Genomic DNA, 11737 nt, shown 5'->3' with positions numbered 1-11737 from the left:
CCGGGAGTCCCGCCCCCGCACAGAGAGCCCTGAGTCCAGTCCCAGAGCCCCGCGCCGCCTTGGAGACAGATGCGCTCCGTTCTCTCTTCTCCAGCAACCCGAGGTCGCGTCCTCCTGGCTCCACCAGGTGGGAAACCTGTCACCTTCCCCAACGCGCGGTGAGAGGCTTTAGCAGCAATTTCACGGTAGAACCGAAAGCAAATGGAAAATAGTCATTGGAAACGCCGTTTTGTTCCCCCTAGGCTTCTAGACAGAAGTCCCATCACGTTCCTTGAGGAGTTATATGTACCCGAAATCTTTCCTGGGTTCTGAAAAATAGCACAGGGCCTCTTACAGGATGTTTGAGATGCACATTTTTCTCTCCAGAAAGCAAATAAACTAGAATTCTAGGATATTAACTGGAAAAGCAGAAACTGCTCTTGGATACTCTAGTTCATAGAACTAGGATGAAATGAGGACTTTTCCCCGTGTTTCTAAATGCCTTTCGCCTCTGTGTGCCAAGATGACTTTGACCCCACCAGCAGACACTCTACCATCAGGAGTTGTTGTTAGGTCTTAGTTGGGTAAGTCGTGTCTGACTCTGCGACCCCATGGGCTTTAACCCTGCAGGCTCCTCTGTCCGTGGGACTGGGTCGCCATTTCCTTCTCCAGGGGATCATCCTGACCCAGGGATTGAACCATGTCTCCTACATTGGGAGATGGATTCTTTACCACTGAGCTACACTAGGAAACCCACTAACAGGAGACCAACCTTGAAAAACCAGAGGGAGGGAGTGGAAAAAAGGAAAATATTTGTTGGGTGAAAAAAAAAAACGAGGGGGAATGAGCAGTGTACTGTCTTGGCTGATGGAGTGTTTGGGTACAGCCAGGATAGTTGGGGGGTGGGGGGGCGGTGGGGGAAGGGAGGGAGGGAGACAGTGTTGAGGAACTAGAACTGGATTGTTTTTCCTTAAAGCCAGCAGATCTGTGAGGATGTCAAGTGCCACATGTGAGGGTACTATGTTGCTGCCACTCAAAAACAGCTTTCTGCAGACACAGAGAAATAAGGTTGATGTGACCTTTGCTTTGGGTTCTTTTCTTCTCTTTTTGAGATTGTGAAACTTGTTAGGAGTGGAATCTTTTTGCCTGAAGGGACCTCCCTTCCAGAGAAGCCTAGAGTTGCAAGCACCAGAAAGGAAGATTATATGCCAGTGGGTGTAAGGGGCCCAATAAAAAAATTTTTTAAAGGTGGTAAGATTACATTCAGGAGCACAGGATCATGCCTGTAGAGCTGAAGCAGGGTTATGACCGGTCATGACCTGGTGAGGGTCAACAAGCTGGGAAGGGGCCACCTTTCAGAGGCATGAAGCTTCTTCTGGTATTTCATTTCACTTGTGGATTTTAATCAGCTGTAGAATATGAGAACACATTTACTGGGCCCAATGTAGAAACTGGCCAGAGATCTACAGAATGCTGGACAGTTGACCTTGGTTTGCAAAGCAGAAACAAACCAGCACCAACCAAGATCTGAGCATTGGCCAAATTCATGCCAAGTCAGAATCTATTATTCCTTAATCCTATTCCAAATTGGAATTTATTAGCTTCAAAATAAAAAAAAAAAAAAAAAGAAAAGAAAAGCTTCTAACAATATTTAAATTTGTAGAATTCCCAGCAGGCTTCTTACAGTTTTTTTCTTGCCACGTGGAAGCACTAACTTGGCTGACCTTCAGCTCTCAGCTTAACTGACCATTTCTCAAGGTACGCACCATCCCACCTAAAGAAGCCTTCCAGTAGAACTTAACTCCTCTTAGTCTTTTTGCCTGACTCCTGCCACTGCAGTCAGCACCATGAAACAGGGACCTTTTCTGTTTCCTTCCAGTGTGTATCCCTAAGAGCTGGAAGACAGACTGAGCTGCGGAAGGAGCCAAATTGATGAATCATCTGACCGAAGATGGCTTGCTACCTGACATTCTTTGTTGAACCAGGAAGCAGACAGGTAAGGCCCACGTTTCCCTGGACACACTTGATAGAACCAGTTTGACGATTCTGAGTGGCTGTGTTATGGAAAAGAGCTTTCAACACTGAGGGTGCACAGGTGTTTGCTGTAGCAGAGGGCTCTCCCAGCATTGCCTGCAGCTGAAACATGACCCAGTTTTGTCCAGTGGAACTTTAGAGAAAGTCTGCCATCGGCATCTGAGAAAGGTTGGAACGTTTTTGGCTAAATAAGCTCTCCATGAAACCATCCACCCCGGCTCAGGGTGGCTCAGCTCCCCTGGTGGACAGTAAACGTTGTAAGCATTCCATGTAAGCATTTGCTAGGATTGCCTAACAAGGTGCCATAGACTTTAAACAACAGAAATATATTGTTTCACAGCTCTAGGAGCTCAAAGTCCAAAATCGAGGTGTTGGCAGGGTTGATTCTTCCTGAAGGCTGTGAGGGAAAGATCTGTTCTGGGCCTCTCTCCCTGGCTTGTAACGGCCATCTTCATGTCTTGGGATGTCCCCTGTGTACACCTGTCTCTGCAAAAAGCCCCTTTTCCAAAGACAATCATCGTGTTGGACTAGGGTCCGTCCTCATTAACTCATTTCAACTTGCATTACCTCTGTAAGACCCTATCTCATACACATTTGCATTCTGAGGAACGGGACTTCAACATATGATTGGGGAGGGGAGAACACAGTTCCAGACATGGCATTCTGTAAACAGGGGAGTCGGTGGGTTTCAGGGGCCCATTCATCTGTGTTAGAATGGGGCCCCCTGGTGTGGGGCAGCCAACAGGAGCATATACAGGCCAGAATCAGGAGAAGATTGGTCTGAGTGTCTGATACCTCAATCCAGAAAGGACTGACAGTGGAACCTCACAAATCTAGCCGAAAAGTACAATCACTCTATTGTGCAATAATGGAGTTAAGTCTCATGTGGGGACAAGATCTCCTGTTAATGGAATTTTTCAGACTTCAACAGAATTCTGATGTTGGGACATTTGCATGAAGTCTGATGAAGCTATAAAGGCCAAATTCCCCAGGTCCAACCTTTGTTTAGAGACAGAGACCAACCATCAAAGAATGGCAGCCTCAGCTGATGGACTATGGACCAAGTCCATGGTCTGAAAATGAAATAGCTCTTTCTGTGTACATTCTAACTTCCTAGACTTTCATTTATTTGATCAGTATTTTTTTTTTTGGATACTGGTATGTACTGCCAGGCACTTTGTTCACAGAACTGGGTTGTCCAGTTCCAGTTCTGGGGAAAAAAAAAAGGAGTCTGTTAAACTCTATTCAAAATCCCTGGAGTAAGGCCCGTAGCAGGGAGCACAGTAAGCAAAGAGGAAAAAAGGTTGCAAGGTGGGCAGTCACAGAAGGTAGTACCTTGAAGCCATGATGAAGAGGTAGATTGTATTCCAAGAGCAATTGAAAGTTATTGGAGGATTTTAAGGAAAGAGTGGCATGATCTGATTCATGTTGCTAAGAAGTCTAGCTGTTAAGGTGCAAGAGTAGAAGCAGGATGACTATTAATAACCTACCACCGTGGGTCAGGCCCCTAAGAAACAGTCCAGGATGGAGAGAGGCCTGTGAAGGATGCATTGAGGAACTCTTCAGGGGAGTGAAGGCGACAGGACTGGACGGGGAGAAAAGCTAAATTGCCCTGGGTCTGGGATGGCCCTACAGGGTTTTCCCATATTAAGGCGAGGGGACTGGTGGGCCTTTGTATCTCGTTATCTTTACATTTTCTACCCCCACATCCAAATCTTTATTCATTTGTTAACCTCCATTACACACTAAGTTCATCTTTTTGTCTCTCAGTGTTACTGACGTATTTACATACAGCACTGTTGTAAGTTTAAGGTGTACAGCGTAATGACCTGACTTACATCATAAAATGATTGTCACAGTATATTATCACAATGTCTTCTTGTCACAAGTTTAGTGACCATTCAATCATCTCATATAGATATAAATTGTAAAAATAGAGAACAGTTCTTCCCTTGTGATGAGAACACTTAGGGTTTACTCTCTTAAGAACTTCCATATATAACCTACGGCTGTGTTAATGATACTTATCATGTTGTACATTACATTACTAGTAATTATCTGTCATAACTGGAAGCTTGTATCTTTCGACCACCTTCATCTAATTCCCTTCCTCTCAACCTCTGCCTCTGATAATCACAAATCTGATCACTTTTTCTATGAGTTTGCTTGTTTGTTTTTGAAGTGTAATTGGCCTGCAACACAATGGGTGCATATGCTCAGTGGTGTCTGACTCTTTGCCGCCCCATGGGCTATAGCTCACCAAACTCCTCTGTCCATGGAATTCTCCAGGCAAGAATACTAGAGAAGGTTGCCGTTTCCTACTCCAGGGGATGTGCCTGACCCAGGGATTGATGAGTCTCTTGTATCTCCTGTATTGGCAGGTGGATTCTTTACCACTGCACCACTTGTGAAGTTCCATCTACCAGTATGGCACTGATTTAAACAGATACAGTGTATCCATGGGAAGGACTATTACACAGCTGTTTTAGAAGAGTGAGCCAGATCAATGTTTATTGTGTGTGTATACCACATTGCTTTGATTACTGTAGCTTTCTTTGTAATATAATTTGAAATCAGAGTGTGACACCTCCAGCTTTGTTCTTCTTTCTTAAGATTGTTTTGATGATTCGGGATCTTTTATGTGTCTGTACAAATTTTAGAATTATTTGTTCTAGTTCTATGAAAAATGCCATTGATATTTTTAGGGATTGCATTGATTTGATAGGTTTCCTTGGGTAGTATAGTCATTTTAACAATATTAATTTTTCTAACCCATGCTAAGTTGCTTCAGTCGTGTCCGACCCTGCGTGACCCCATAGACAGCAGCCTACTAGGCTCCCCTGTCCCTGGGATTCTCCAGGCAAGAACACTGGAGTGGGTTGCCATTTCCTTCTCCAATGCATGAAAGTGAAAAGTGAAAGTGAAGTCGTGTCCAACTCTTAGCGACCCCATGGACTGCAGCCCACCAGGATCCTCCGTCCATGGCATTTTCCAGGCAAGAGTACTGGAGTGGGGTGGCACCATGAGCACAGTATATTCTTCCATGTGTTTGTGTCATCTTCAGTTTCTTTCATCAGTATTTTATAGTTTTTTGTTTACAAACCTTTTACCTCCTTAGGTAGGTTTATTCCTAGATATATTATTGTTTATGATGTGATGGTAACTGAAACTGTTTTCTTAACTTTTCTTTCTGGTAATTAGTCACTAGTATATACAAAAGCAACAGATTTCTGTATATTAATTTTATATCCTGCAACTTTACCAAATTTGTTGATGAGTTCTAGTAGTTTTTTGATGGTGTCTTCAGGATTTTCTCTGTCTAGTATTAATATCATGTCATCTGCAAACAGTGACAGTTTTACTTCTTCCTTTCCAATTTGGATTCCTTTTGTTTCTTTTTCTTCTCTAATTGCCATGGCTAGGACTTTTAATACTGTGTTGAATAACAGTAGTGACAGTGGGCCATCCTTGGTTTGTTCCTGATCTTAGAATAAATGTTTCAGCTTTTTACCATAGAGTATGATGTTAGCAGGACAGGGAGGCCTGGCATGCTGCAGTCCATCGGGTCACAAAGAGTCAGACATGGCTTGGCAACTGAACAACAACAGATGTTAGCAAAGGGCTTGCCATATATGGCCCTTGTCATGTTGAGATATGGTCCTTCTATACCCTCTTTCTGGGGCAGTTTTAATCATAAATGGATAATAAGTTTTGTCAAAAGCTTTTTCTGCACCTATTGAGATGATACAATTTTATTCTTCAAATTATTAGTATGCTGTGTCACATTGATTGATTTACAGATATTGAACTATCCTTGCATCCTTGAGATAAACTCCACTTGATCATGGTGTGTAATCTTAATGTATTGAGTTTGGTTTGCTAGTACTTTGTCAAGGATTTTTGCACCTCTTCACCTGTATTGGCCTGTGATTTCTTTTTTTATGTGTAACATCATTCTCTGGTTTTGGTCTTATAGGATAAGCGTAGCCAGCTTGTTATTTGTCCTTGGTCTTCACTATTTCCTTCCTGTAGTCCCACTCTAGCCCTTTAGGTGAGAAAGGACAGTGAAGGGAGAAGTAGAAGGACAAGGAGTCTCTATAAATTGTCCTGTCAAAAACTAACTCTGCATTCTTTGCATTAAGCCTGATCTGGCTCATTCTCTTATGAATGTTTTTCTTGGGATTTCAAAAATCTTGCAGTGTTGGTGTCCTTCTCACTGTATTTTGCACCATCCCTAAACAAGCGTCTTCCTCTGACTTTATTCCCTGGGAATCTATCTGTTCATACATTTGCTTTCTGCTGAGGCTTTATAGCTGCCATCCCACCTCCTCCAATCTCCACTGTATTTTTCACCCACAGACAAAATTTGACCCATGGGAAGCACTCATACATTATCTGCTCAACTAACAATGCAGGTCAGTCCTGTCACAATTGAGGCATGTCTCTCATCCCCCAGGCTCATCCACTGTCTCCTCCCCGACTCACAACTGCACAGTATGAAGGACATGTATTAAGCTCTCTAAGTAGTCTTCTTAAAGTCCCTCTTCTTCCTTCCTTCTAAACTGAGGTTGAAGGGCACGTGAACAGAAAAGAGATGGCCAGCACAGCTCTCTCCAAAAAGCTTTTCCCTGGAAATCCACTCATTTCCCTTCTATAACTTCAATATGGGTGAGGCAGGAAATTGACTTTCCAGTTATAACCTCTACAATTTTACATCTCAGCCTAGTGCCTTACTCTGGAATAAATTATCTATTGTATCTCGAATCCTAATGTCTTGAATGAGTGAAACAATTTTAACGTATTATTTCTTAGTTGTATGTACAGATCATGGATGATGTACAGAACAAATCAGTACTATACGTTGCCTCAGAAAGTGGATGGATGGGGAAGAATTATGAATGTTTTTGTTTCTATACCTTCTTATCTTTTGGTGTGTTGCAATGAGCCTGTGTTCCTATAGTAAATGATTAGGACCGTGTAAGAAACAATAGACATAGAATGCATGAGTAAATTTAAATTCTTTATGCAGATAATTCAAATTTAGGCCATATATCAACCATCATTTCATATGCATCAAACAAAATGATTTTTATTCTAAGGTAATAAAAGTGTAGGATTGCCTTAAACATTTGAAAACACAAAAGTGTTTTCTCTGATTTTTATCTCACATTTACATGTTGTGCAATTGATTGGCCTTTAATGAGTGAGAAGATAAAATAAGAAAAGTCTCTAATTGAATGGGAAGGGGAAGTCTAGGGCTAGTATGTTGTATGCTTCATTTCCATATAAGTGAAAAATGAAAAATAAACCCAGAGAGGTGCATTCTCTTGTCAGTTTGAGGCACATCTATAATAATGATAAAAACTGGTCTGTAGGATTAATTAAACCTAAATTTCTAATCAAATATGTGCATTGTGCACATCACCAAAACCCACAAAAATGACAGTGAGGAAAGAGAATGGGAGGGAAGGTGAAATGGGTGAAACATACCAACAGAACATGGGTAATAGAGAACAGAAGAGTGGAAATGGCCTAACCAAGAGGAGAAAGCTGAATCCTAAAAGCTTGAAGGGATCAAAGCCAATAAAAATAAAACATTTACAGAAAAATGGACCCTGGAAAAACTCAGAACTTGGAGGGATCTCTGAAGGTGCAGAGTGGACTGGAAATAGGAAGACAGCTTGAAAGCCTTGTTCAAGGAGTAGCTGGACATATAAGTTTTCCCCTCAATCTAAAGGTTTATCACTCAGAGCACCAGGAACAGCTGAAAACACTGTATGGAAATCATGGAACTAAGGAAATATGGGCTCCTGATTACACACACACCCCCTCACGCTCACCCTCCCTGCTATCTCCTGGCCCCCTTCCTCACACTGGCAACCCGATGTCTATTTTCAGGCAGGCCTGTTGCTGACCAGCATGGACACAGAGATCAACAGGTGCTGACGCTTGAGAGTTCTTCCAATCAAATGGACAAGTGTTGCAAGAGGGAACATGTGTGGGTAGCAGGGGGCAGGAATGGTGCCAACAGAATCATACCCTCTACTTCCAAAGTCAGAAGTCAACAATAATTCCTAAAAAGGAAAACCAAGCCATAGCAGTTTAAGGATGTCATTTAGAAATTTAGAAACATTGAGCAATACCAAAGATGAGTAAGAGTCTTACCCCTCTCTGTGATTTTTATGGAAAAAAAAGGATTCAATCAGTTTCTCAAGAAGAACCAGGGCCAACCACTTTGTGGAAGGCTTGTGCTCCATCATCCATCACACAGACACCCAGTCCTGATGAACTCAGACATCAGAAGAGGCAAGGCTTCTGTGACAAGTAGCTAGTCTGTAATACTGCTGCATAACCCCACTCAGTAGTACACATGAATTCATACTTGCACTCACAGACCTGTAGGTCAGGTGCAGTTTCTTGCAGTCTTGGCTCATCTAGATGAGGCCTGAGTAAGTACTCTGGTTCAGGCTGTGCTTCTAGGCTTGGTTCCAGGCTGTGAAACCTGTTCCACATCTCATTCCAGACTCAGGCAGAGGGCCAGTGGCTATGTATGGCATGTACTTGTCATCATGAATCACTTTCATGAGCATTCCAACTGACATCCCATGCATTGTGTCAACTGACATCCCATGGATCCAAAAAATCACATGGTCAAGCCCAAAGCCAGAGGTTGGGGAGCTGTTATTTGACCACTATGAATTCATGGCCAGGGTGTAGATAATCTGACACCACTACAGCAGATTAAAGAAATTGCTAGAACTGATTATCCAGTCTACCAGCACACCTTCCTCAATGTATCATTCAACAAGTGTGTTTTGATATTGGTCTTCATCCCATTACATCATCATGGTAGTTCTGTCACCTTATCATATTCTCTGTCCTCTAGCAGACAAATCTAGGATTGTATACAAATAATTTAAACACATTGTAATCATGTGTTTAAAAAAAGAATATCTAGGATGAATAGCCTAGAGAAGTGTTCTGATTTGTCTCTTTATTTTTATGCAGTTGAGTCTTTAAAAATCTTTTTATAAATTACTTTGTTCAAAGTCTCTCTTTTTGTTTTAAACTCACTCTTTTATCTAAATAAGAATATAGAATTCCATAAAAAAATGTACCCCATTTTATGTCAGGTAGCACTTTGTCCCCGTTCTGGGTTTTTAAAAAGTAGAAACTCAGAGCAAAATACACTGGAATGCAGGGAAAGTTATTTGATATAGAAAATGTGTAGTCTAGCCAAGAAGTGATTACTCCAGAAATCCTCATGGAGAATAAAGGATTTAATGTGAGACTTGATATTTTGGAAAAACAAACTGAGGATTAATAATATCCGGGTGATGTCTCCCAAAAACACCAAAGGAAACAGTGAAGACGTCTTAAAAGAATGGCTTCCAGATGCCTAGTAAATCATGTGTCTCTACCGAATGAGAACATGACTAGAGGGGGATATTACTTATTTTGAGAAAAGAAGCATTCTTTGAGTGACTAGTCGTCTTTTGCCCGTCAACTCTATAATACTATTAAAGATCTAAAAGCCAAGAGTATTACCCTTTTCAAATAATGAAATGATGGATACATTATTTGCAATGAAAATTAGTTTAACTGCACAGTGTGATTTATTTGTAAGAAAATAAGTAAGTTAGGGTTTTATAGTGAGATGGATTGTCTTCTTTAGTGACTGGAATACATCTCGGAGTTTTGTTAGGTGGAGGAAGGATGATTGTAAAAAGAGAGGATGGGAAAACCAGGATGGGGCTTAGTGCTTCAGAATATATTTAGGTACATTTCAGAAACAATTTGTAATCTGGAAACTGGTTTCCTATAAAGTATCTAGACCCACAGACCCTTTTGCAAGAGTTCATGTGTTTCCAGTTTGGAAGCCACTCACTTGGTTCCTTGATGGAGCGTCTCAGGCCCCGTGTTCCTCTGTCTTTTGCGGTCTTAAGTCACACCCTCCAGTAGGCTCCAGTATGGATCTGCACCACTCACAGTGTGCCAGAACCCATTAGCTTTCGGACTTGGGGTCCTGAAGAGCAGTTATTGAAGTCACTGGCATTGGTTTTCCATATTGAAATCTTCCTTTGACTTTCTCAGTGACTCATAGTCTTATCCCTGTAATATTACCTGGCAAGTGTTTGAGCTCGAAGCAGTTTTTCTCTGGGTTTTGTCACTGGATTAAAAAACAACAGCAACAGCAGCAGGAATGAAACTAGTCTCTAGGGATGACAAACAGATTGTAATCCGATATCATAGAACAGAAATTAGAATGCGTACATTCTCTCTGAGGGCTATTGCATTTACTCAATTACATTTCCTATAGAGGATTTTAAACACAAATGGGCCATTTTGTAATTTCCATGGATATTAAGTTCTTAAGGTAGAAAAAGGAGGAAAAAAGGAAGTCTAAATGAACTAAATTAATCTTCTATTTCCTTCCTAACTGACAAATCAGCTGAAAGAGGCAGAAGCACGATTAATAAACCATATGCAATACATTGCCAGTTGTCATTTGAGGAAACTGTTTTTTCTCCTGTCTTATTGATTACCTAAGTGTTATAATAACATTACAGGAGCTTTTGGGGATTAGGAAAGCCATGATGATTTTTCCCCCTCCTTTGCAAATGTGTCTACTTCCTCAACTTCTGTAAGCTCACTCTGTATTAGTTAAGATTAGGTTCTGGTGTGAGAAACAGAGACTCCAAAAACAGTGGCTTACAGAGGACAGAATTTTATTACAACAGTAGTCTGCAGCAGCAGTCAACTCTGCAAAGTCCTAGGGGATTCAGGCTCCTCCTCCGCTGGGCAGGACTCACATTTCCAAGGTCTCCCTCCTCTCCAGCATGAGGACCACTTTCCAGCCAACAGGAGGGAGGAAAGCATGAAGAGGGACAAAGGTCATGCACTGGCTTTCTTTTAAGGAAATTGCCATTCCACAGTTCTACTTATATCTCAGTGGCCATAATGAATCACATGAAACATTTTGGCTTTTTACATTCTGAAGCTATATTAATAGATACACAGAAATTTAAATGAGCCAAATTAATTTTTTTTTTCTTTTTTGGCTGCACTGCACAGAGCAGCATGTGGGATCTTAGTTCCCTAACCAGGGAATGAACCTGCAGCCCCTGCTTTTCAAAGCACAGAGCCTTAAGCACTGGACTTCCAGGGAAGTTTCTTCTTCTCTTTTCTAAAGATCTGACCCTTTTATCATTAAAGAGTTACCCTGTTTTTCTCTAGTAATGATTTTTGCCTGGGAGTATATTTTGTCTGATTTTAATAGAGGTACCTCAGCTTTCTGTTTGGTGTTTTTCTGGTGTATCTTTTTCTATCCTTTTACTTTCAATTTTTCTGGAAACTTACATCTTAGATATGTTCATTGTAACAGAATATAGCTGATTTTTTTAAAATACAGTCTGACAGTGTTTGGAATTGATATGTACATGTTGCTATATTTAAAATGGATAACCAACAAGGACCTCAGTTCAGTTCAGTTCAGTTGCTCAGTCGTGTCCGACTCTTTGCAACGCCATGAATCGCAGCACGCCAGGCCTCCCTGTCCATCACCAACTCCCGGAGTTCAACCAAACTCATGTCCATCAAGTCGGTGATGCCATCCAGCCATCTCATCCTCTGTCGTCCCCTTCTCCTCCTGCCCCCAATCCCTCCCAGCATCAGAGTCTTTTCCAATGAGTCAACTCTTTACATGAGGTGGCCAAAGTACTGG

General features: G+C 41.6%; 1 long non-coding RNA gene across 7 annotated transcripts in view; it reads left to right on the top strand.

Moving 5' to 3' along the window:
- Positions 1–14: 14 nt before the first annotated feature.
- Positions 15–11737, top strand: part of LOC105003072 — a 178834-nt gene continuing 167111 nt past the window's right edge. For 5 of the 7 annotated variants that reach the window (XR_827080.1, XR_827079.1, XR_827075.1 and 2 more), the window contains exons 1-2: positions 15–127; positions 1859–1975. This is a non-coding gene — a long non-coding RNA (uncharacterized LOC105003072). Of the gene's footprint in view, positions 128–1858; positions 1976–4394; positions 4804–7911; positions 11082–11737 lie in introns of those variants that run through there. The other 2 variants (XR_827074.1, XR_827077.1) reach the window with 2 other exon arrangements.

Source organism: Bison bison, unplaced genomic scaffold, assembly GCF_000754665.1.
Source record: "Bison bison bison isolate TAMUID 2011002044 unplaced genomic scaffold, Bison_UMD1.0 scf7180017864461, whole genome shotgun sequence".
In the NCBI taxonomy this organism is placed as follows: domain Eukaryota; kingdom Metazoa; phylum Chordata; class Mammalia; order Artiodactyla; family Bovidae; genus Bison; species Bison bison.
The sequence above is the reverse complement of the archived record's forward strand: the minus strand, read 5'-3'. Positions and strand labels throughout refer to the sequence as shown.